The sequence below is a fragment of the Pan paniscus genome, chromosome 20, assembly GCF_029289425.2.
Source record: "Pan paniscus chromosome 20, NHGRI_mPanPan1-v2.0_pri, whole genome shotgun sequence".
NCBI classification, from domain to species: Eukaryota; Metazoa; Chordata; class Mammalia; order Primates; family Hominidae; genus Pan; species Pan paniscus.
In genome coordinates, this window is record NC_073269.2 from 21945607 (window position 1) to 21970225 (window position 24619).

At 52.0% G+C, this 24619-nt stretch overlaps 1 protein-coding gene across 3 annotated transcripts in view; it reads left to right on the top strand.

Moving 5' to 3' along the window:
- The first annotated feature begins 83 nt into the window (after nucleotides 1–83).
- Nucleotides 84–24619, top strand: part of MYO9B (myosin IXB) — a 139036-nt gene continuing 114500 nt past the window's right edge. For all 3 annotated transcript variants that reach the window (XM_063599999.1, XM_063599998.1, XM_063600000.1), the window contains exon 1: nucleotides 84–206. The gene's annotated coding sequence lies outside the window, so the exon portion shown is untranslated. The remainder of the gene's footprint in view (nucleotides 207–24619) is intronic.

Genomic DNA, 24619 nt, shown 5'->3' on the forward strand with positions numbered 1-24619 from the left:
TAGGGGCGGGGCTTTTCGCGATGCCCCGCCCCTAGGAGCGCTGGCGTCACGCCCCCGTCCCCGCCTCTCCGGAACCCGGAAGCGGGAGCGCGCGGGGGAGCGGCGGGCGCGGCGGGGCGGAGCGGCTCGAGCAGCGGCGGGCTGGCAGGCGGTCGTCCGGCCGGGGACCCGGCCCGGGACCGGCGGCGCGCGGCGGCCGAGGCCAGGTGAGTACCAGGCAGCCTCGGGTTGGCGACTCGAGCTCGAAGCCTGCCTTTGGGGGCTGCGTAGAAGAGGGACGGAGCTGAGGGCTGATGGGGGACGCGACGGCAGGGGTCGAGGGGGCGGGAACGAGCCTGGGGGTCTTGGAGAGGTTGCTGGGGATGAAGTGGAAGCGAGACGGTGAAGGAGAAAGTGGATGGGGATGGAGCTGGTGAGGGAGTTCGAGGGCGTGGGGGGGGGTGAGTCTTGTGGCTTTGAGCAGCTTCTCTGAAGAGGACGTGGCTTAAGTGGTAATTGGGGGGTCGCAGGAAACGGCGTTGTGGGGAGGCACGGAGGCGGGAACGAGAGGCCCAGGGTGGGGGAGTGGGCAAGGCCAGGGGCGGGACAGCCGGGGTGCGGTTGAGGGGAAGGGGTGCGAGAGCGATCTGGGGACGTCTGCCCGCGCGATTGAAGGAAGGGTGTCTGAGAAGAGGGCGGCGCCTGGCCCCCAGTGGGCGCTCAGTAAATGCGGGGGGTTCTGAACTAACTGATGCGGCAGCCGGCTATTGGGAAGCGGGGAAATGGGAGCTGGAAGGGAAGTAAACGGAGTAGAAGTCATGGTAAGAACTGAGGGTAGGCTTAGGGAGGGAGGGCCCGGAGAGGAGGGAAGAGAAGGAAGGGGTTAGAGTGGCCCCGTGCAGATAGATGTTGAGGTGCAGCCCCTGGAGATTCCGTCCCCCCACCCTCCCCTCTTGATTCGTGTCCCTCCTGACTTCACACTTAACAGCTGGGTGACCTGGGACGAGTCCCAACACCCTCTGTGCCAGTGTCCTCGTCTTGGAAACTTCACCACCCTCCGCTTAAGACAGGACTAGCAGGATTCTGGGATTCCCTGGATCCAAGGAAGGGACCTCAGGGCAGGTTGTGGGGCCGGAACTGTGTTTCAGGAGGGAGTGTGCATGCACCCTCATGTACAGGACTGTCGCCACCTCCGCAGAGCTGCATCCTTGGACTTAAATGGGTAAAACGACGTACAGGAAATCTGTCCCCCGGTTGCTCTGAGCTCAGCCCTGGAGAGGCACGACAGTCACGAGCCCTCCTTTCTTTCCTGGGCACCCTGGAGGCCAGGGGTCTTTAAGGGATGGCTTCTCTGCTTCTTTGTCTGAGGTGGGAGCCGGTGGGGACACTTTCCAGCCAGAGAGTCCCAACTAGGTTTGTTTTTTGATGTTGGAGTCTTCAGAATCTTAAGGTGTCCAGGAGCAGCCGGAGGTGACCTGGGCTACAGGAAAGTTATTCACATCTGACAGGCCTGGCTCTTGTGGCCCTGGCAGGGACTTTGTGCAGGGTGCTTTTGATTGGCATTCATTTCTCCCCTTTCCCAACTGTAGGGATCTTTATCTGGGATCTGCCAGAAGTGCTGGGGAACCCCAGCTTATATTTAGTTTATAGCTCATTCAGGAGATGAACCTGGATAGCTGGAATATAAAGAGGGCCACAGAAAGATAAGCACCCCCTTCACTTCCAGAATATCCTGGCCTTTAGGAAAGGTGGCTTTGGCCTGGCTTGCCCCAGGACATGCAGTGACAGCCCACAGTCATGCCTCCTGCAAACATTGAACTGTAGGCTTGCACTAGCTTACAGAACAGGACCGGGATCTTCTGATCCCACAGCCCTGCAATCGCCTCTTCCCTGCCGCTAGAGAATGGCCAAGCAGGGTCTTGTGGGGGGAGCACTGTGTTGGAGATCCTGGCTTTGGTCAAGTCTCTGTGCCTGTTTCTGACCTCTCACCTGCAAAATGAATGAATTGACCTCCATCAGCGTTTTTCAACCTTGAAACCCAACTCTTCTCATCACCGTCTTGTCTCCAGTCCAAGTCCCCCAACTCCCGGCCTTGAACTCCTCACAGCACCCCCACTCTCCATTCCTGGCTGCGATGATCCTAGTTTTATTCCGTTTTCCAGTCTACAGTTTGTATCCAAAAATGATTTTTTTTTAACTGCTTCTTCATCGTCCAAATAGAAAATTGCGGTGTTGAAGGTGCTTTTGCACATTGCACCTATTCCCAAAGCTTTGGAAACTGCAAATTTCTGGAAATCCCAAGGCAGTACCATCCCTCGGGTCCAGTCTGGTGACTCAGTGGAGCAGGTAGAGACGTGGGAATCTCCCCTTTCTGTTTGGCTGTAGGATTCGTTATTCTCTCCCCACAGGGACTTGTTAACTTGCTGCTTCCCATTCCTCATCTCTTCCAAATGGTGTGTCTTGGGTGGGCCTAGATTTCAGTTAGGCAAGGGTTGATTGTGCCACACACTTGGTAGATTCCTGGGGACAGAGATGAATCGTTATGACCCAGAGGATGGACACGCTAATGCCCGCCCCCGACAACTTTGCACTTCCTCTTCAGAAAGAGTGGAGTTCAAGCTGGGCCGCGGTGGCTCAGACCTGTAATCCCTTTGGGAGGCCGAGGCGGGTGGATCACAAGGTCAGGAGTTCAAGACCAGCCTGACCAATATGGAGAAACCCTGTCTCCACTAAAAATACAAAAATTAGCCCGGCGTGGTGATGTGTGCCTGTAGTCCCAGCTACTCTGGAGGCTGAGACAGGAGAATTGCTTGAACCCAGGAGGCGGAGTTTGCAGCCAGCCAAGATTGCGCCATTGCACTCCAGTCTGGGTGACAGAGCAAGAAGCCCTCAAAAATAATAATAATTAAAAAAAAGAATGGAATTCAGATCAGGTCATCAGTATGGTGACAGAGGGGCCACAAGATATTATGGAGGGAGAATTAGGGACAACCAATGCAAGCTTTAGGACAAGGGGGATTCCAGCAAGTTTCCTCGGAAGTAGTGGCTGGCCCCAGGTCAAACCTGGAAAGATACCACGTGTTAAACCACGCCGGGTGGAAGGGATTGCACAAGCAGATACCTTTGAAGCCCAGCCTGTACAGGGCATCCCAGCTCTCTCATTCTGCCAACCGGCAGTGCGAGGGTCCTTGTTCTTATCTTCCTGATACAGAAACAGGCCCAGGCAGGTGATGACTTCAGAGATGGTTCCTTGAGCTTTCTAGAAACATGCAGGATCCTTAGTAACCTTTAACTGGGGAAACCCAAATCTCCAGGGCCGTTTCTCACCCGCATCACCATTGACACTTGGGGCTGTGCACTGTAGAATGTGGAATAGTGTCCCTGGCTGTCACCCATGAGATGCCAGTAGTATTCCATCCCCTCCAAGGGGTAACAGCTGAAAATGACTCCAGCCATGGCCACGTGTCCCCTGGGGGCAGAATCACCTCCCCCGGGGGCAGAATCACCTCCCCCGCCAGGTGAAATGTGATGCTCGTTAGTAAAACCTGGTTCCCCTCTAGGGCCCATCATTGCCTCGGTGGGTCCTTGGTGTTTGTGGAGCCCCTGAGAAACTGCCACTAAGAGTGGGAACAGGGGCAGAGACCAGAAACTGAATCCTGCCATCCAGTCAGTTCTTAATCAGGAGGGAGCGGGTCTTGATAAAAAGGAGGAACCGTTAGGAACGGACTGTGGGAGGGTAGGCAACGTGCCCGAGGGTGGACGGCGGGTGCCCTTGTCTTTTCTTTGTCTTGTGACTGACCTGGATTTCTGGAGGAACTGTCCTCGTCTTAGAATGATCTGTTGCTTTTCCTCTGAGATTAGAGGTATTAGATTCTCTCCCAAGAGCTACTTTGGAGGTTGCCCCGGATAAACGTCGCTTTTGTAAGCTGCATTATCTCTTCCATGGGCCCTTTCGCCCGCCCGTTCCCAAGCACATACTGCTGAATTTTTGTTCTTGGTCCATCTTGCTGTCCCCTTCCCTGCTTGGCCCCCTCCTTGACCATGACTTTGCTGCTTTACCTTGATTGGAGGAGATGCTCTGGGGCCACGGGACTGACGGTCCCTTCTGGGTGCTGCCCCCACACCCCACCCACCAGCCCTTTGTGTGCCCGGCATCCCCAGCCCAGCTGTGCCAGGCTGCCCCTGCTCGGCCGGCCATTCAGACGGCCCCAGGCGGCCTCTCGGCAAAGCAAGACAAGCCCTTCTCTTCTGCCCTCGTGGTCCCTGGAGTGGCAGAACAAAGGGCTCTGTCTCCACACCAGCCCACCGCCGCAGCCCAGAGCCCCGTTCCCTTTCAGTTTCTATCGTGGCTGGGAAAGAGCCTCAGAGATTAGGCATGTTTCAGAAATGCAGCTGACGAGTTTGGGTTCTACTCATTTCCTCAGCGAGACTTTCTGAGCCTGAGCCCGATGATAAATAAAGTAGTGATTCAAGGGTTCAGCCCATGGGTTCGTCGGAGTGATGAATAAGATATCCCTGTCTGACTCACTTGTTTAAAACCCATCTCTGCCCTGCTGCACAGGGCTGTATGTGCAAGAGAAGGAGCCCCGCTAGGGGTGTTTCATGACTGTTGTTGCTGGGTGCCTGAGTTTGCTAGGGCTGCTGTAAACCGCACGCTGGGTGGCCAGAACGACAGAAGTATATTGGCTTGCAGTTCTAGAGGCCAGACGTTTAAGATCACATTCAAGATCAAGGTGTTGGCAGGGTTCGTGCCTTCGGAGGGCTGTGAGAATGTTCCACGCCTCTCTCTGTTGGCTCATGCATAGCCGTCTTCCCCTGGGTCTTCACATCGTCCTCCCTCTGTGCCTGTCTCTGTGTCCAAATTTCCTCTTACGAGGACAGCAGTCATATGGAAGGGGGCCCACCCTAATGACATCATTTTAACTGAATCATCCCCATAAAGACCCTGTCTCTAGGTGAGGCTTGGTGGCACACGCCTGTAATCTCAGCCCTTTGGGAGGCTGAGGCAGGAGGATCACTTGAGGCCAGGAGTTTAAGACCAGCCTGGACAACATAGCAAGATCCCATCTCTAAAAAAAAATACTAAAATTAGTTAGACATGATGGTGAATGCCTGTGGTCCCAGCACTTTAAGAAGCTGAGACAGATGGATCACTTGAGCCTGGGAGTTTGAGGCTACAGTGAGCTATGATCATGGCACTGCATTCCAGCCTGGGTGACAGAACGACACCCCCATCTCTTAAAAAAAAAATCCCAAATATACTCATACTCTGAAGTTCTGAGGTTTAGGATTTCAATATGTGAATATTTCTTTGTGGAGGGGAGTGGTGGACACAGCTCAGCCCATAATAGTGAGAAAAGGACAAATTCAAATTACATTTTTATTTATTTGTTTATTTATTTTGGGGGCGGGGGCAGAGTCTCGCTCTGTCACCCAGGCTGGGGTGCAGTGACGCAATCTCAGCTCACTGCAACCTCTGTCTCCCAGGTTCAAGTGATTCTCCTGCCTCAGCCTCCCGAGTAGCTGGGACTACAGGCGTGCGCCACCACGCCCTTTTGTATTTTTAGTAGAGATGGGCTTTCATTGTGTTGACCAGGCTGGTCTTAAACTCCTAACATTAGGTGATCAGCCTGCTCGGACTCCCAAAGTGCTGGGATAACAGACGTGAGCCACCGTGCCCGGCCTCAACTTACATTTTTAGATAATATAGGAATCTGGAGGGAAATGATCGTGTCAATAGAGAATAGGTCCATTTTGTCTCTTCTCACTCCTTTAAATAAACACTTTAAGGGTGAGCAGGTTGGTTGGCCACATCAATTTTGGACGCTCCCTGTTTTCCAGATCTCACACTCATACATTCAAGGGTGACTAAAGAGAGGTGAGAGGCCTGGTGCAGTGGCTTACGCCTGTAATCCCAGCACTTTGGGAGGCCGAGGTGGGAGGATCACCTAAGGTCAGGAGTTTGAGACCAGCCTGGCCAACATGATGGAACCCAGTCTCTACTAAAAATACAAAAATTAGCTGGGTGTAGTGGCACGCACCTGTAATCCCAGCTGCTTGGGTGGCTGAGGCAGAAGAATTGCTTGAACCCAGGAGGCAGAGGTTGCAGTGAGCCGTGATCTTGTGCCACTGCACTCCAGCCTGGGCAAGAGAGTAAGATCCCATCTCAAAAAAAAAAAAAAAAAAGAAGAGAGAGAGGCGAGGACCCAGCCCAGGGCGGAGTGGATCCCATGGGATTTTACAGGGGATGTGTTGAGGGCCAGGTCCACAAGGCTGCGTGTGCCTGGTGGGGAAGCAGGATGAAGTTTACAAACAGGGCATGGGGCGGGGGTATATCTCTGTTCTCAGTATTGCCAGGGTCGGGGCAAGGAATATCCAAAAGTAACTACACTCTTGGACCCAAGTGACCTTAGGACCAACTGCTGCCACAAGTGATTGAACAAAAGAAGTTTCTGAAAGATCTTAAAATCCTTCAGCAAAAAGGAAGTATTGGCTGGGAGCCAGGCTCAGAGCTGGCCCTTGGGGAGACTGAGGAGAACAGAAATAGCCCTCGCCTCTGTTCAGATGTTCAGCCAGGAGTCACGAGCATGGAAGTCAAATTAACAGCCCAGTGGGGTCTGTGAAGGTGCCGGCAGCGGGCGGGCCTGTGACGGGAGCCTGCCTGGCCTGGGGACTCGCTTATGGGGGAAGTGGGAGACCTGAGAGCTTCCCCAGTCAGCCGTGCCCTGGGGTCATCTGCCTGCGAGGTGGGCACCGCTGCTTCCTCACGAGTGAAGTCACAGCAGCACAGCAGCAGTGGGAGGCTCAAGGCTTTGCTGTGGATCTTCCTGGGCTCACTGCTCAGAGCATCTCCACGAGGAGGCATCTGCCACCTCCTGCATCCCATTCCAGGGCAGACGAGATCGGGGGCAGGAGGGTGACGTTTGAGATTTTGATTCCCAGGGTATGGGGACTCACGTGGGGCTTTAATTTCCTGGCGAATGTGCCATGGGGGGCAAGGGGTAGCTTGCCCACTGCTTGGGAAGACCCCTGGGGTCCTTGTCTTGTCACGTGGAGATGCTGTTTATTGGGTGGGCACGAGAACAAGAGAGGCGGAGAAAGTGTGGTCGTACTTATTTGGCCCATAGGCGCCGTGGAAACTGGTTCCTTTCCCCTGGGTGGTCCCTCGGGAGTCAGGCCCATGATTTAGCAGGGAAGGGAGAAGGTAAGGGTTGGGGTGTCCTGGAGTGCAGAAAGTGGCCTGAACCGGGGCAGGTACGTCCACAAGGCTGGCTCCCTCTTGCACTCCGCACTCTCAATATCCTGCAGCCAAGTGAGCGTGGGGTTGGAACCATGCTAACATGTCAAGTGCCCGTGGGTCCTCGAGGAGGCTGAAAGTGTGTGAATCTTGCTTTTTTTTTTTTTTTTTTTTGAGACAGGGTCTCACTCTGTCACCTAGGATAAAGTGCAGAGGCATGATCTTGGCTCACTGCAGGCTTGACAACCTCCCTGGGCTCAAGTGATCCTCCTACCTCATTCTCCCTAGTAGCTTGGGACTACAGGCTGTCACCACCACGCCAGGCTAATTTTTGTATTGTTTATAGAGACCGGGTTTCACCATGTTGCCTGGTCTTGAACTCCTGGGCTCAAGTGATCACCCACCTCAGCCTCCCAAAGTGCTGGGATTACAGGCGTGAGCCACCACGCCCAGCCACTTTTCTGATTGATTTAAAGCATATCTTCTCAGCTGCAGCATTGGTGACACTGGGGGCAGATCATTCTCTTGGGTAGCAGCTGCCGTCTGCACTGTAGGGTGTTGAACAGCATCCCCGGCCTCCACCCTTCAGATGCCAGTAGCACCCCCTGCTCTGTGTCTGGATAACCAGAAATGTCTCCAGACATGGCCAAGTGTCTCCTGGAGGGCAGAGTCAGCTCTGGGTGAGAAACACTAGTTCCGGGTTCTGTTGACTCCTAAGTGACTTTGCGTCTGTCATCATCTGACTGACTGAGGTCCTAGGATGCTGCCCTCTTTTTTTTTTTTTTTTTTTTTGAGACGGAGTTTCATTCTTGTTGCCCAGGCTGGAGTGCAATGGCACGGTCTCGGCTCACTGCAACCTCCACCTCCCAGCTTCAAGTTACCGATTCTCCTGCCTCAGCCTCCCAAGTAGGTGGGGTTACAGGCACCCGCTACCACGCCCAGCTAATTTTTATATTTTTAGTAGAGACGGAATTTCACCATGTTGGCCAGGCTGGTCTTGAATTCGTGACCTCGGGTGATCCACCCACCTCAGCCTCCCAAGGTGCTGGGATTGCAGATGTGAGCCACCATGCCCAGCCCACACATTTAAATACACAAGTGAATGGGGAAGGAGAGAGGAGAGAAATCAGAGAGGCTAGGTGGATTCTCCTGGTTAATAACCCTTTGGGTTAATAACCCTTTGGGGGCCAAGTGATTACATGCCTGTAATCCCAGCACTTTGGGAGGCAGAGGTGGGAGGATCCCTTGGGCCCGGGACTTCCAGACCAGCCTTGGCAACATAGTGAATCTCCGTCTCTACAAAAAAGATACAAAAATTAGCCAGGTATGTTGACACATGCCTATGGTCCCAGCTACTCAGGAGGCTGAGGCCGGAGGATCACTTGAGCCTGGGAGGTTGAGGCTGCAGTGAGCCAAGATGGTGCCACTGCACTCCAGCCTGGGTGACAGAGTGAGACTCATCTCAAAAAAAAAAAAAAATTATTGGGAATGTATTCTGTGTATTCTGGTATTTAGTGTGAGGAAAGAATCAATTTTTTTCCAAATAATTAATGTAGGGTCTCTCACCCTCAGCACTGCTGATATTTGTGGCTGGGTCCCTCTCTGTGGTGGGACCCTGAGCACCACGGGGTGTGGACCAGCATTTCCAGCCTCAACCTTCTTCATGTTGGTAGCATTCTCCCTGTCCCAACAACCCTTAATATGTCTCTGGGCCAGGCGCAGTGGCTCACATCTGTAATCCCAACACTTTGGGAGGCTGAGGCAGGCAGATCACTTGAAGCTAGGAGTTTGAGACCAGCCTGGCCAACATGGTGAAATCTTGTGTCTACTAAAAATACAAAAAAAAAAAAAGAAAAAAAGAAAAACACACACACACACAAAATTAGCCAGGTATGGTGTTGTGCACCTGTAACCCCCCTACTTGGGAGGCTGAGGCAAAACAATCGCTTGAACCCGGGAGGTGGAGGTTGCAGTGAGCCAAGATCATGCCACTGCACTCCAGCCTGGGCAACAGAGCAAGACTCTGTCTCAAAGGGAAAAAAACATGTCTCGGGACAGAGGTTGCCAAGTGTCCCTGAGGACAGAGTCAGCTCCAGGGGAGAAACAATGATATAGAAGAACACCAAGCTTTTGAGGGGCAAGCAGAGCCTGTTGAGACCTACAGGTCAAGCCCGTGACTGGCCTGAGGCGACTTCTTTCTCCCCTGCCTTTGTGGTGTGATCACCAGGGTCCCTGGCACAGGGATGAGCTTCAGGGGGAGCTGGGGAGTGGCTATTTCACCAAAGACACTGGTGGCAGCAAATCCTGAGACCATTGTCCCCCACCATCCAGTTCCGCTCTCAGGTGATCAGAAAATGGAACGAGCTCCCTGTGTCCTTTGTAGAAACCAGGCAGAGGGTGGGTTTCATGGCCAGGAGGAGGAGCATCTGTCTGAAGGCCGCAAGGGCTGGGTCACAGATGGGCAGCATTGGGAGATCCTGGCAGGCAGAGAGCACTCCACGTGGAAACTAGAAGCATGGGGCAGATGGGGGGCCAGGTAGCGAGCCACCTAGGCAGCTCAGCAGATGTGGAGAATGGGAATAAACTTGGGGGGTCTTTTGGGGAATCAGTGGGATAGGTGATAGCTAAAAGGTACAGGGTTTCTTTTTAAGGTGATGTAAATGTTCTAGCCAGGGGCAGTGGCTCATGCCTGTAATTCCAGCTCTTTGGGAGGCCGAGGCAGGAGAATCACTTGAGCCCAGAAGTTTGAGACTGGCCTGGGCAACATAGGGAGATCCCGTCTTTAATAAAAAAAAAAAAAATTGAAAAATTTACCGAATGTGGACTTGCACCTGTAGTCCCAGTTACTCCAGAAGCTAAGGTGGGAGGATTACTTGAACCCAGGAGTTCGAGACCGGCCTGGGCAACATAGGGAGACCCCTGTTCTTACCCTGGAGATGGCTTTCCTCCAGGTGTGACGACAGATGAGCTGTGTGATTGCACAGCAGGATACAAGGGTTTTTCCTCTGCTCTTCCAGACCCGCGTCCCTGGCTGCCCTCCCTATCTTCGTTACAAGCCCGCAGGTCACCTGAGAAGGACCTGCAGCCCAGCCACCACCCAGTGGCTCTGCCTTCTACACAGGTGACCAGAACCCACCTGTGTCTCATGGGCCTGACCCAGGCCACTGTCAGCTCCCCCCAAGGCACCCACAGGACGTGCTTCCACCCAGGCCCCCCAGAGTCCATCTGCCACAGATAGTGACATTTTCTTAATGTCCCTCTGGTCCTGGTGCCCCTGCATCAAACCACACGGGGCTCCCCTGTCGGACTTGCATGAAAATCTAACCACATTTGCAGGGCCCTGGAGGATCTGACCTTCCCCATCTCGGCTTCTCTCTCCCCGCCTCCAGCCTTGGACCCACCAGCCACACTGGGCTCCTTGTTCTCAGACCCACTCTGACCCCGCCTGCCCATTCCCCGCCCTCGCCTGGGCTGCTGTCCTCAAGCTCTGGGCACGTCTAGCTCGTTTGCACTGTACAGGCCTCAGCAACCATTTGCCCTGAGCACTGCCCCACGGGTTCCTATCCCCAGCTTCCCCACCTTGGCCCGGCTCGTATTGGGGCCGATTATTTTTTGCTGTGGGGGCCGTGCTGTGCACTGTGGGACACTGAGTGGCATTCCTGGCCTCCACCTGCCAGTTGCAGTATCCCCTCGCCACAAATGGTAACATCCAAAATGTCTCCATGGCCAGGCGCAATGGCTCACGCCTGTAATTCCAACACTTTGGGAAGCTGAGGCGGGCAGATCGCTTGAGGCCAGGAGTTCAAGACCAGCCTGGCCAACATGGAGAAACCCTGTCTCTACTAAAAATACAAAAATTAGCTGGGTGTGGTGGCACACGCCTGTTGTCCCAGCTACTCGGGAGGCTGAGGCACGAGAATCACTTGAACCTGGGAGGCAGAGGTAACAGCGAGCTGAGATAGCGCTACTGCACTTCAGCCTGGAAAACAGAGCAAGACTTCGTCTCAAAATAAAAAGAAAAAAAAAAAGAAAGTCTCCAGACATTGCCAGATGTCTGTCCCAGCAGGGACAGACTCACTGCTGGCTGAGAACTGCAGTGCTAGCACAGTTATGCTGGATTTTTCCTCCCCAAAGCACTTATCACTGTTGCTAATACCTCCTTGCTTTGTGGTGAGTGTGTTATCCGTCTCCTTCACCTCCCCATTCTCTCTCCTGTGCTCGGCATCAGCCTGGCCCGGGGTAAGCACTGGAGGAACATTTGTTAACCATATGTTGAAAGAAGGCAGCCTCCTCTGAAACATCAGCACAGATCGCAGGGAGGGAGACCCCAGGGCCTGGAGGGGTGGGCGTATAGCACAGGTCAGAGAGCACTTGGGCTACGGGGAGGCAGGTGGCCAGAATGTGCTGAAAGAACACATACCTGGGAAGGGACTTTCTCCAGGGCGTGGGGCTCAGAACAGTCAGGCCAGATGGAAGGTCTGGGGGAATGTCTTGGGGAAGACAAGGGACAAACTGAACACGTTCAGAAGAACACATTCAACTCCCCATGGGTGAGCGTGGAATTGGCAGAAGTCACGAGAGGGCATTTGGGATGAGCTTCTTGGGAATATTCGGTTAAGGCAGAAAAAAGGCTGGAGCAACCGAAGGGCTCACCCAGCTACCTTCTGGCCTGAGTGTTCCACTCAAGGTGTTCTGCACTGGGCAACTGGATTCATGTCCTGGGGCTTCCATAACTAAGTACCTATCCTGGGTGGCTGAGGAGGCCACAAGTCTGAAATGAAGGTGTTGGCCAGGCACAGTGGCTCACGCCTGTAATCACAATACTTTGGGAGGCCGAGGCGGGTGGATCACCTGAAGTCAGGAGTTCACGACCAGCCTGACTAATGTGGTGAAACCCTGTCTCTACTAAATACAAAAAAATTAGCCAGGTGTGGTGGTGCATGCCTGTAATCTGAGCTACTTGGGAGGCGGAGACAGGAGAATCACTTGTACCTGGGAGGCGGAGGTTGCAGTGAGCCGAGATCGCGCCATTGCGCTCCAGCTTGGGCAACAAGAGCAAAACTCCGTCTCAAAAAAAAAAAAAACGAAAATTAGCTAGGCGTGGTGGTGGGTGCCTGTCATCCCAGGTACTCGGGAGGCTGAGGCAGGAGAATCGCTTGAACCCAGGAGGTGGAGGTTGCAGTGAGCCGAGATCGCACCACCGCACTCCAGCCTGGGCAACAGAGCAAGACTCCATCTCAAAAAAGGTGTCAGCAGGACCACACTCCCTCTGGAGGCTCTACGGCAGGACCCTTCCTGCCTGTTCTAGCTTCTGGGGCTCCAGGTGTTCCATGGCCTGTGGCCACATCACTCCAATCCCCACCTCCATCTTTATTCACGTGCCGCCTTCCCTCTGTGTGCACATATGTCTCTTTTCCTTTTATAAGGACACCAGTCTTTGGATTTGGGGCCCACCCTTGTCCAGTACAACCTGATCTTAACTGACTACATCGCCAAAGGCCTTATTTCCAAAGAAGGTCACATTCTGAGGTTCGTGGTAAGCATGAGTTTTGGGGAGCACGAATGAACTCCCCACTGGAAATGCCTCTCTTTGTGATTTTGCCCTGCGGACGCTGTTTCTTAGCCCTGCTGGCTCCCCCAGCTGCTCCCCGAGGAGTTTCCCATCCCTGCTCTGTCCCACCCCTAGGACCTGGCCCCTCAGCAGGGCCTGGGCCACCAATGATGCCCACCAATTCCTGTGATGTCCTGTACCAGACCGTGGTGTGAGCCCATTGACCTCTGCAGTGGATTCTCGGAAGCAACCCCACTTACTTTGTTTATTTACTTATTTGTGTGTGTGAGAGAGAGAGAGAAACAGGATCTGTCTCTGTTGCCCAGGCTGGAGTGCAGTGGCGCCATCACGGCTCACTGCAGCCTCGACCTCCCAGGCTTAAGTGATTCTCCCACCTCAGCCTCCTGAGTCCCTGGGACCACAGGTGCATGCCACTATGCCCGGCTCATTTTTTATTTTTTGTAGAATTGGGGGGTCTTTCTTTGTTGCCCAGGCTGGTCTCAAACTCCTAGGCTCAAGTAGCCTCCCGAAGTGCTAGGATTACAGGAATAAGCCACCACGCCTGGCCATATCCCCACTTTCTGAAATGCCCCAAAAGAGCTTAGTTCCTCCCTCCTGTCACCTGCAGTGGGCCATCCCTTGGAGTTTTCTTAACAATTTCTTCTCTTGAGTGTCCTCTTCCTCCCGACTGCCACGTGAGCGTGGCCATCTGATGGTTAGGTTGCAGGTGTAGAAAAATGAGGACAAAGGTCTCTAAGTCGTCCTCCCACTCTGAGCCACCCTGACCAATAGGCTGACTTTGTGGTCATTCCTTCGTGTGTGTGTCCATCTTTCCCATACTGCCCATGGGCGTTTCTTCTAAAAAAAATAAAAATAAAAATAAATCCTCAACAGGATCAGGGAAATGTACACAAAATGTGAAATGCACTGAATGCTGCACGATGCATCCTAAATGAGTCTGCTGTAATGCTAGTTAGCCTTCCCTTAGCTTGAGAATGATTTCATCCTATAAACATGTGGCTTCAAATTATGGCCTTATATAAACGAAACGGCTACGCCACACTTTCTGGAGGCCCCGTCCGGAGGCCTTTATTCTCCAGTAAATTCCGAATCCTCCGCCAAACTGGTAGGCAGAACCCTACTTTCTGTGCAGCCGGCCTTGAGAGCGGCTAATTCACATCCGGCCACTGACCCCCACCCCCCAGGGCCTGTTTTTTTTCGTTGTCATGCCTTTCCTTGCACCTCCTTTCTATGAGAACACAAGGAAAAGGCCCTGAATTGAGATTGGCATTTTTTCAGAGTGCAGAAAGCATATACTGGCCTGGTTTTACATAGCCATTTCTTTTTGCACCGCTCCGTTTTTTTTAAAGGAGTGATCATTTTTATTGTAGTGAAATGCACATAACGTGTAATTTATCATGAGTAACATTCAGTGCATTCACAGTGTTGTGCCAACACCAGCTCTATCTGATTCCAGAACACTTTCATTCCCCAAAAGGAAACCCCGTCCCCATTAGCCATCACTCCCCACTCCTCATCCCCTAGCTCCTGACAACGACTCATCACTTTCTGTGTCTGTGGATTTGTCTGTTCTGGCATTCTGGACATTTCTATAAATGGAGTCACACCCCATATGGTCTTTCGTGTCTGACTTCTCTCACTCAGCATCATGTTTTTTAGTTTCATCCACGTTATAGCATGAATCGGTGCTTCCTTCCTTTTTTTTTTTTGAGACAAGGTCTGGCTCTGTTGGCCAAGTTGGAGTGCAGTGGCACAATCTTGGTTCATTGCAGCCTCTGCCTCCCAGGCCCAAGCCATCTTCCCACTTCAGCCTCCCAAGTAGCTGGGATTACAGGCACACACCACCACACCTGGCTAATTTTTGTGTTGTTTTTTTTCTGTAGAGACGAGGTTTCGCCATGTTCCCGAGGCTGGTCTTGAACTCATGAGCTCAAGCGGTCTGCCGGCCTTGGCCTCGCAAAGTGCTGAGATTAGAGGCATGAGCCGCCTCACTCAGCCTTCATTCCTTTTTATGGCCAAATAATATTCTGTTGGATGAATGGGCCACGTTGTGTTTTTCCATTCATCCGTTGACAGGCACTTTGTTACCACTTTTTGGCATTTCTTCGAGGATCTTTATAGTCTGACAGTTTGATTTTCATTTGGTGACAAGGGGATTGTTCTTACACAAGGCCTTGGTCGTACTGATGCTGTCAGCTGGAGGATGTATTTTGCTTCCTGTTCACATTGTCTGTGCATGGGATGGGCATGAGTCAGGGGGTAGAGCGGGTGTGTTAGCCTTGGGGTATTTTGGTGAGACAATTCGGTTTAAGGAAGGAAACACGTTTTCAGGACCCGTACCCCAAAACACAACCACAACCCGAGGTCGCCACTTGGCTGAGCTGTCCCCCACAGGGACTTCAGGTCCCTGGTTCCTCCGTCCCCAATCTGCTTCCTTCCATTCCCGCCAGAACCAGGGGATTTTCCAAGGGCAGGTTTCACATCCACTTGGGGCAGGGATCTTAAGCCACAGCAAGACTTAATTTCCAGGTCCCAGGTCTCCTGGGAAACCACAAAAGACTGAGCCCTGCCGAGTGAGAACATTCTCTGAAGCTCTGATAATCAAAACAGCGTGGCACCTCACAAGTCTCAGCAGCCCAGAGGCGGACCACATGTATAAAATAACTCCATGTGTAGTATTTAACAAAGAGGCTCCCCAATCCAGGGAGGGAAGGATTCTTTCACAAAAGGCATGAAAACAGTTGCTTCCACGTTTGGAAGCAGTTTTGTTTTGTTTTTTGTTTGTTTTTTTGATACATGGTCTTGCTCTGTGGCCCAGGCTGGAGTGCAGTGGCATGATCACAGCTCACTGCAGCCTTGGCCTCATGGGCTCAAGCAATCCCCCTGCCTCGGCCTCCCGAGTAGCTGGGATTATAGATGTGCATCACCACGCCCAGCTAATTTTTTAATTTTTTATAGAGATGGGGTCTTGTGGCCAGGCCCAGTGGCTCACACCTGTAATCCCAGCACTTTGGGAGGCCGAGGTAGGAGGGTCACTTGAGGTCAGGAGTTTGAGACCAGCCTGGCCAACATGGTGAAACCCCATCTCTACTAAAAATACAAAAATTAGCTGGGTATGGTAGTGTTCAGGCCCAGGTAGAGGGGGTCAGCCCAGAGCTGTGGGTGAAAGGACAGGCCCATGGTCCCACCTGTGGGAGCAGGAGAGGACCAGGCCGATGAGCCTTGCAGGGGGCACTCCAGCTTGTGGTCCCAGCTAGTTTCTGCTCCCACCACCCCCATCCTACTACCAGGGAGGGATGTCCCTTCTAGGGCTACCCCGTTCCCTGCAGCCCTGGCTGCTCAGCAGCCGCCTTGAGCAAGCCTTATCCACTTCCTCCTGTCCTGGGGGCAGGGCATGCATCTGCCAGTCCTGTGACCGTCCCCTTCAGCCCCATCTCTGAGAGCGGGGTTTCCTGAGAGTCTGCCCTTCTGCCCCGCACACCAGGGGCCCAGAGCTGCAGAAGCCCCCACAGGCTTTGTTCCCAGCAGGGCACAGAGGGCTCCTGGTGCTCTATCAGCAGTCCCTGGAGGACACGGAGCAGTCTCAAGTGCAGCCATCCATGTGGCCTTCAGCCCTTGTGATTCCATGAGCTAGCATCAGCCCTCCCCTCAGTGGGTGGCAGAGGCTGCAGGGAGCAGGAGAAAGAGCCCATCCTTGGGTTCTCCTGGCTTCTCGCTCAGAGCTGCTCTCTGCTGTGAAGGAGGAAGTAGGCATATCCCAGTGAGTTTTGCACCGCCTACATCCAGGCAGCTCAGCCATAAGTCAGCCCAAAGCCCGCCAGCTGGGAGCTACACTGAGCCCCTGGTCACAAAAGTGAACGTCACAGGACGGGCCAACTCTGCCCAGGCCTCGCTGTGTGCACATACACAGGTGTACGCATGTATGTAGGCATGAACATGTGGGTGGACATGTGCATGCAAATGTTTTGTGTACAAGCATATACGTGTGGCTGGGCACATGTGTGTGCATGAGTGTTCATACGGAAGTATATGCTGGGCGAGGCGGCTGGATCACTTGAGGCTAGAAGTTGGAGACCAGCCTGGCCAACATGGCAAAGCCCTGTCTCTACTAAAAGTACAAAAATTAGCCAGACGTGGTGATGCATGCCTATATCCCAGCTACATGAGAGGCTGAAGCACGAGAATCTCTTGAACCCAGTAGGCAGAGGTTGCAGTGAGCTGAGATCGCACTGCTGCATTCCAGCCTGGGTGACAGAGCAAGGCTCCGTCAAAAAAAAAAAAAAAAAAGCACTTGCACATATGTTCCTTCATACCTGTGTCCTTGTATGCATGTGCATGCATGTGAGTGTGTATACAAGCATATGACTATGTGTACAAGCATGTGTGTGCATAGTGTGTCCATGTGTGTGCTGTGTTTATATGAGCATGGGTGTGTCCTATGTTGTGTTCACACAGGTGTGTTCATGTTTGTATACTGTATGCACAGAAGTGTGTGTATTCACGTGTTTCCTCTGTGTACATGCAAGCACATGGAAGTACATATGCCAGTGCACACACACATTCATGCAGGTGTGATTAAGACATGTATCTTGGCCAGGCACCGTGGCTCACACCTGTAATCCCGGCACTTTGGGAGGCTGAGGTGGGCGGATCACCTGAGGTCAGGAGTTGGAGACCAGCCTGACCAACATGGTGAAACCCTGTCTCAACCAAAAATACAAAAAATTAGCTGGCGTGGTGGTGCACGCCTGTAATCCCAACTACTTGGGAGGCTGAGGCAGGAAAATGGCTTGAACCCGGAGGCAGAGGTGCAGTGAGCCAAGATCGTGCCACTGCACTCCAGCCTGGGCAACAAGAGTGAAACTCCCATTTCAAAAAAAAAAAAGAAAAAGACGTATATCTTCAGTTTGGGCTCCTGTATTCCTCACCTGGCTTAGACGTGCGTAAACCTCTGTCCATCTTCCTTGGCCCTATGAAGCTGTCTGGGAACATTCCATGATTAACTCTCGTGGCGTCTTGGGATGACCAGGTGAGCGATACCATGTGGCACCTGGGAACCTGACGTACCTTTAGATTTCCGACCATCTCCCTGCTGTGGTGTCTGAGGAACTGTGCCTGGGCTCAAGAGCTGAACTTTTGAATACAGAGTAAGAAGTTTTAAAAAGATAAACTCCTGGGGAAATGGGATCTTTTAAATCTATGTAATTTTTAAAGCAGTTTTTTTGGGGGGGTGGTTTGAGATAGGTTCTTGCCCTGTGGCCCAGGCTGCGGTGCAGTAGTACAATCCCTGCTCACTGCAGCCTCCACCCGCTGGGCTCAAGTAGTCCTCCCACCTCAGCCTCCCAAGTAGCTGGGACTACAGGTGTGTGCCACTATGCCCAGCTAATTTATTTATTATTTATTTATTTACTTTGTAGAGATACCTAGTTGTGTGGCCCAGGCTGGTTTGAAATTCCTTGGCTCAAGCAATCTGCCCTCCTCAGCCTCCCAAAGTGCTAGGATTGTAGGCATGCGCCACTGCAGCTGGCTTTGTTGTTGTTGTTGTTGTTAAGATGGAGTTTCGGTCTGTTCCCCAGGCTGGAGTGCAATGGCGCAATCTCGGCTCACTGCAATCTCCACCTCCCGAGTTCAAGGGATTCTCCTGCCTCAGCCTCCCGAGTAGCTGGGATTACAGGCATGCGCCACCATGCCTGGCTAATTTTGTATTTTTAGGAGAGACGGGATTTCTCCATGTTGGTCAGGCTGGTCTCGAACTCCCAACCTCAGGTGATCCGCCCACCTTGGCCTGTCAAAGTACTGGAATTACAGGCGTGAGCCACCACGCTCGGCCAAGCACCTGGCCATTTTAAGCAGTTTTATCCAGGTGAAATTGTTGCATAATAGGCTGCACTTACTCAGTGTGCCAACAGCCGTGAGCCCACCACCACGACCAACGCCATAAACACATCCATCATCTGAAAAGTGTCCTCAGGCCTCTTGGCATCCCTCCCCACCCCACATCCCCAAGCAGCCACCGATCAGCTTTCTGTCCTCATAGGTCAATTTGCATTTTCTAGAATGTTATATACATGGAATCATACAGTATAGGCTCTTTTTAAAACTTAATTAAGGAAAAGTCACAAAACGTAAAATTCACCATCTAAAGTGTGTAATTTGGCTGGGTGTGGTAGCTTAAACCTGTAATCCCAGCACTTTGGGAGGCTGATTCAGGCAGAATGCTTGAGCCCAGGAGTTTGAGACCAGCCTGGGCAACATGGTGAAACCCAGTCTCTACTAAAAATACAAAAATTAGGCAGGCGTGGTGACATGTGCCTGTAGTCCCAGCTGCTCAGGAGGCTGAGGTGAGAGGATTGCTTGAGCCAGGGGAGGTTGAGACTGCAGTGAGCCACAGTTGCACCACTGGACTCCAGCTTGGGCAACAGAATGAGATCCAGTCTCAAAAATAAAAATTTGGCCAGGCGCGGTGGCTCATGCCTGTAATTGCGGCACTTTGGGAGGCTGAGGCGGGCAGATCACTTGAAGTCAGGAGTTCCAGACCAGCCTGGCCAACATGGCGAAACTCTGTCTCTACTAAAAATAGAAAAATTAGCTCGGTGTGGTGGCGGATGCCTGTAATCCCCTGAGATTGGAAGGGAGGCTGAGGCAGGAGAATCGCTTGAACCCAGGACGTGAAGGTTACAGTGAGCCGGGGTCGCAGCACTGCAATGGAGTGCAAGACTGTGTCTCAAAAAAGAAAAAAAAAATTAAGTGTGCTAGTCAGTGCATTCACCGTGTTGTGCAACGACCAGCTCTATCTGATTCCAGAACATTTTCATCCCCTTAAAAGGAAACCCGGTCCCCATGAGCAGTCACTCCCTATTCCCCCTTCCCGAGTCCCTGGCAACCACCAATCTGCTTCCTGTCTCTATGGATTTGCCTGTTCTGGACATTTCATATCAATGGGATCATACACCATGTGGCTTTTTTGCGTCTGGCTTCTCTCAGCTTCATGTTTTTGGGGTTCACCCATGTTGTAGCACGGAGCAGTGGTTCCTTCCTTTTTATGGCTGAATCATACTCCGTTGTGCGGATGGACCACGTTTTGTGTGTGCATTCATCTGCCGATGGACATGGGGTTGTTTCCACCTTTCGGCTATTGTGAATAGAGCTGCAGTGGACATTGGTGTACAAGGAATTGAGTTGCTGCTTTCTATTCTTTTGGGTCTATACCTGGGAGCAGAATTGCTACGTCTGTATGTAGTTATGTAATCTCTTTTGTCAGGCTGCTTCTTTTTTTTGAGACGGAGTCTCGCTCTTTCACCCAGGCTGGAGTGCAGTGGCGCGATCTAGGCTCACTGCAAGCTCCGCCTCCTGGATTCACACCATTCTCCCGCCTCAGCCTCCTGAGTAGCTGGGACTACATGCGCCCCCCCACCACGCCTGGCGAATTTTTTTTTGGTTTTGTATTTTTAGTAGAGAAGGGGTTTCACCGTGTTAGCCAGAATGGTCTCGATCTCCTGACCTCATGATCTGCCCGCCTCGGCCTCCCAAAATGCTGGGATTACAGGCTTAAGCCACCGCACTGGCCTTGTCAGGCTTCTTTCACTCAGCCCAACAATTCTGAATTGGTTTCCTATCACTGTGAGCATCAGGAACCAGCCATCCTGAACTCGTTGGTTCCTTCTCATTGTTGAACCATATTCCATGGTGTGGTCAGTTTGTTCATTCGGTTGGTGGACATTTGGGTTCTCAGTTTGGGGCTCTCAGAAGTTACACGTCTCTGTCTCGACATCTGCTTCATTTCTCCTGAGTAACTCCTGAGAGGGGAATTGCTGGGTCACGTGCTAGGTATGTGTTTTAACATTGAAAGAAACTGCTGAAGTGTTTTCTAAAGCAGATGAGGGCCAGGCACAGTGGCTCATGCCTGTAATCCCAGGACTTTGGGAGGTCAAGGCAGGTGGAGTTCCAGACCAGCCTGGGCAACATGGCAAAACCCCCTCTCTGCAAAAAAAAAAATACAAAAATTAGCTGGGCATGGTGGTGCAGTCAGAGGATCACTTGAGCCCAGGAGGTCGAGGCTGCAGTGAGCTGAGAACATGCCACTGCATTCCAGACTGAGTGACAGAGTGAGACCCTGTCTCAAAAAATAAAAAAGCAGATGAGCTGCCTCGTTCAGATAGTTTGTTGTTGTTGTTGTTGTTTTGTTTTTTTTTTTGGAGACGGAGTCTCGCTCTGTCGCCCAGGCTGGAGTGCAGTGGCATGATCTCGGCTCACTGCAAGCTCTGCCTTCCGGGTTCACGCCATTCTCCTGCCTCAGCCTCCCAAGTAGCTGGGACTACAGGCGCCCGCCACTGCACCTAGCTAATTTTTTGTATTTTTAGTAGAGATGGGGTTTCACCGTGGTCTCGATCTCCTGATCTCGTGATCCACCCGCCTCTGCCTCCCAAAGTGCTGGGATTACAGGCGTGAGCCACCACGCCCGGCCTGTTGTTGCTGTTTTTAAGAAATAGAGTCTCTGCCAGGCGTGGTGGCTCACACTTGTAAATCCCAGCACTTTGGGAGGCCGAGGCGGGTGGATCACTTGAAGTCAGGAGTTCGAGACCAGCCTGGTCAACATGGCTGTCTCTACTAAAACAGAGAAACACTGTCTCTACTAAAAACACAAAATTAGCCGGGCATGGTGGTGGGCCCCTGTAATCCCAGCTACTCAGGAGGCTGAGGCAGTAGAGTTGGTTCAGCCCGACAGGCGGAGGTTGCAGTGAGCCAAGATCACGCCGCTGTGCTCTAGCCTGGGTGATAAAGCGAGACTCCATTTCAAAAAAATAAAAAAAAAAAAACAGCATCTCGCCCTGTTGCTCAAGCTGTATCTTAGATAGTAAAAATAAAAATAAAAATAAACCAGGCTCTCAAAGCTTTATCTCATGACCTGGAGGAACATACAAATGCACTGACATATCAAGGAAAGAATTAGGTTTTACAGCTAAATGGATAAGACAATCCAAAATTTATTAAACTATATACAGTATATATCTATTTCCCTGGGAGAAAACATGACAGTTACTTACTAACCTGGGGGAAAGTTTTAAGAGTTAGATCTTGTGTGTCCCCCAGCCTTCTTCCCTGTCGCCACTCCCTATCCCTGTGTGAACTGTTGCCTTGGCCTCATAAGTTATCGTTTCTTTCAGCCTCAGCCCTTCTAACACTTCTGCAGGAATTCTCAGAGCCTCTAGTGGCCCTGACCCCACTCAGTCACAGTGCTGAGTCATGCTTCTCTTTAGGGCAGAGGTCAGCAAACCTTTGCTTTGAAGGGCTGGATAGTAAATATTTTAGGCTTTCCAGGCTGTAATATTACAGTCTGTGCCTGAACTATTTCACTCTGCTCTTGTAGCAAAAGCAGCCACAGACAATAAGGAAAGGAGTGTGGGCAAGGCTGCCTTCCAGTAAAACTTTATTTATAAAAACAGGTGGTGGGCCTATCGTACCATCCTTTATTCTTCTACTCACCTCGTGAACGAACTCCTCTTCATCCTTCAGAACCCCCCCCCACCTTTTTTTTCTTCACGATGGAGTCTCACTCTGTCGCCCAGGCCAGAATGCAGTGGCATGATTGCGGCTCGCTGCAACCTTCACCTCCCAGATTGAAGCGATTCTCCTGCCTCAGCCTCCCAAGTAGCTGGGATTACAGGCACCCACCACCGTGCCCGGCTAATTTTTGTATTTTTAGTACAGACAGGGTTTCACCATGTTGGTCAGGCTGGTCTTGAACTCCTGACCTCAAGCAATCCACCCGCCTTGGCCTCCCAAAGTGCTCGGACTACAAGCGTGAGCGACCGCGCCTGGTCTTAGAACCCCTCTTAGATATTCCTACTCCCCTAATGTCTTCTCTTGTCCTTTAGGATAATCACTCCTGCTGTGTGTCTTTTAACTGCTGCGCTGGATTCACGTCTACACTCACGTCTGTTTGCATACCAGTCTCTCCTGCCTGGCTTTGGGCCTCATCTTCACACCCTCAGCCATTCTTGGTTGACTCTTGCCGCATTTATGGCTCTTGATCCAAGCCCCTAGGTAGGCTGGCACCAGCATTTCTTTTTCTTGCAACCTTCAGAAGCAAATGCACTTTTTAGGAATAAACTTGGCCGGGCACAGTCACTCATCCCTATAATCTCAGCACTCTAGGGGGCCTAGGCAGGTGGATCATTTGAGCCCAGGAGTTTGACAACAACCTGGGCAATATAGTGAGGCCCCCATCTCTACAGAAAATACAGAAACATTAACCAGCATGCATGGTGGTGTGCACCTATAGTCCCAGCTACTTGTGAGGCAGAGGTGAGAGGATCACATGAGCCCAGGGAGATCAAGTCTGCAGTGAGCCGTGATCATGCCAATGCACCCCAGCCTGGGAAGTAGAGCAAGACCCTGACAAAAAAAAAAAAAAAGAAGAAGAAACTGGGCGACCCTCTCTCTTAGGAAAAAAAAAAAAAAAGGGCTAGGTGCGGTGGCTCACACCTGTAATCCCAGCACTTTGGGAAGCCGAGGTGGGTGGATCACAAGGTCAAGAGATTGAGACCATCCTGGCCAACATGGTGAAACCCCGTCTCTACTAAAAATACAAAAATTAGTTGGGCATGGTGGTGGGCGCCTGTAGTCCCAGCTACTCGGGAGGATGAGGCAGGAGAATTACTTGAACCCGGGAGGCAGAGGTTGCAGTGAGCCGAGATCCGCCACTGGACTCCAGCATGGTGATAGAGTGAGACTCCATCTCAAAAAAAAAAAAAAAAATGAAGAGGGTGAATTTTGGGGAGCTAAACAATCTATATACGTGGACATAACAGAGCGGAATAGATATTGGGGACTGCAGAAGGTGATGGGGGGAGGAGGGTGAGGGTGAACAAATTTCCCGTTGGGTACGATGTTCACTATTCAGGCAATGTGTATCCCAAAAGCCCAGATTGGCCTGGCGCAGTGGCTCACTCCTGTAATCCTAGCACTTTGGGAGGCCAAGGCGGGAGGATCGTTTGAGCTTAGGAGTTCAAGGCCACCTAGCCAACATAATGAGAGCACTTTGGAAGCCCGAAGCGGGTGGATCACGAGGTCAGGAGATCGAGACCATCCTGGCTAACATGGTGAAACTCCATCTCTACTAAAAATACAAAAAAAAATTAGCCAGGCGCGGTGGCGGGCGCCTGTTGTCTCAGCTACTCGAGAGGCTGAGGCAGGAGAATGGCGTGAACCCGGGAGGCGGAGCTTGCAGTGAGCCAAGATAGCGCCACTGCAGTCCGGCCTGGGTGAAAGAGCGAGACTGTCTTAAAAAAAAAAAAAAAAGGCTGGGTGCGGTAGCTCATGTCTGTAATCCCAGCACTTTGGGAGGCCGAGGAGGATGGATCACCTGAGGTCAGGAGTTCGAGACCAGCCTGGCCAACATAGTGAAACCCTGTCTATACTAAAAATACAAAAAAAAATTAGCCGGGCGTGGTGGCGGGGTGCCTGTAATCCCAGCTACTTGGGAGGCTGAGACAGGAGAATCGCTTGAACCCAGGAGGTGGAGGTTGCAGTGAGCCGACATCATGCCACTGCACTAGAGCCTGGGCAACAAAGAGCGAAACTCCATCTCAAAAAAAAAAAAGCCCAGACTTCACCACTACACGATATATGTGTATAAGAAACCTGCACTTGTAGGCCGGGCGTGGTGGCTCACCCCTCTAATCCCAGCACTTAGGGAAGTCGAGGTTGGCAGATCACCTGAGGTCAGGAGTTTGAGACCAGCCTGGCCAACATGGCAAAACCCCATCTCTACTTAAAAAAATACAAAAATTAGCCGGGTGTGGTGGCGCATGCCTATAGTCCCAGCTACT